The sequence below is a fragment of the Pinus tabuliformis genome, chromosome J, assembly GCF_031772625.1.
Source record: "Pinus tabuliformis cultivar Carrire ecotype Pingquan chromosome J, CPIR1, whole genome shotgun sequence".
Taxonomy (NCBI): Eukaryota; Viridiplantae; Streptophyta; class Pinopsida; order Pinales; family Pinaceae; genus Pinus; species Pinus tabuliformis.
The window spans coordinates 317,702,243-317,703,970 of record NC_142295.1 but is presented as its reverse complement, the minus strand read 5'-3'; positions in this window follow the sequence as shown (position 1 = coordinate 317,703,970).

Genomic DNA, 1,728 nt, shown 5'->3' with positions numbered 1-1,728 from the left:
ATTTCCTTATATTTACGCCGTAAGGCATTCCCTATGAAAATAACTCTCCTCCCCAGCCACCTGTACTTTCATGAGCAGTTGAACTGAATGTTAGACGATTAAAATAATCTAGACTAGTAGATTGATTTTTGACGACAGGTATTAATCAGTTACGGTTATTAAGTTACGTCGTTATTGAAGTTAAGACGGTTTCCCTCTTAAAAGAATTGCATGCATTAGTCAGTTACGATTATTCAAGTTATGCCAGTTTCCATCTTAAAAGAACTGCATTTATTTTAGCTGTCATAGTTTTTCCACAAATTTCATTGAGAGTGCCCCCAATATTCGTTATATTCTATTTCAAAGGACAATTTTGACCTTGTTTTGAATCTTATTTGTTTTCTTCGAACGTGTTTTGAATATTCATACAATTTCCAGGAAACAGGGCGACAAGCCTTTTGGAATTCAATTAACATTCCAATTACGCCCAGCAGAGGGGTTGCAAACCCTTTATAAAATGGCATATGGGCGTCGTATGTTTGTGTTATGTTACAGCTCTGCGATATTTGGAAGTGGAAGAAAATGGAGTTGGGAGCACAGATAGCCTCGAAGGAACCAGAGGACGTGCAGATGGAGGTGATGGTTAATGGAGTGGAGAATGAAGAGGGCGATGTTTTAAAAGGAAACAAGATGCACGCTAACTCTCATGGCAGCAAGTTCAAGCGGGTTGACTCAGATTTGGAGTCGAGTACAGTTTCTGGAGTGGCTACTCATGGCTCAGTTAATATCAATGATAAATGAATGCCATCTCGTCTTTTAATAAGAAGCAAATTTCTTGGTGCCCTTGCTCAAATGTTTTAATATTTGTAACCTGCACATTTGTTAATGACATATTAATTGGATTTTGGTTTAGTAATCGAGAAGTCGACGTGGATTTTAGTTTAGTAATGGGGAAGTTGACAGGATATAAGTGAACTGAAAAATTATTTGATAACAATAGGCAATACGGAATAACATAATGACTTATTATGTACCACTACGTAACTTTTAAGAACTTAACATGTGGATATTATTCCTATAGCATTTTAATAAATATTTTATTCTTTAAATATTTTATTCTTTAGAGCAATTCAAGTAGTACAAAGTTTGGATTCTAATTTCTAACTTCTCAACTAAGTTAAGTAGAATAAGGATCCTATCCCATTGGCCAAACAAGGACAGAATCCACTCTCTAACTTCTCAATAAAGCTAATTGCATAAAGATTCCAATCATTTTCATCACTCGCATTGATTTGCGGTAGAGTTGATAACATAGTGTAGGTTGTACCACATGCATGTTTAGCTTCTTAGGTTGTCAAATTTGTATTGCAAGGTATTTTAAGTTATTATGTGGTGGTCATTTGCATGTGATATATCATGACATCAAGTGAGTTAACTCTTTTAGCCTAATCACATGCACGCGATACACATTTCATGAACATTAGTGTTTTTGGATAGTGTCTTTATGGGTACCTAATTTAAAGTTGGTGGTGAACATTTGCTTGATGGTGGGGAGAGAGATTACTAGTGGTGAACATATTCGAAATTTTAGTGAATTAGATTATCTTATTTTAACTTATTTTCTTATGTTTAATTATATAAATTTGATTTTTTTGAAAGATTTTTTTTTATAAAAAAATTATATGTAATGATAGTGTTCATCCAATTCAATATGACATGTTTTTCATCAAAAATTGATAAAATAATAAA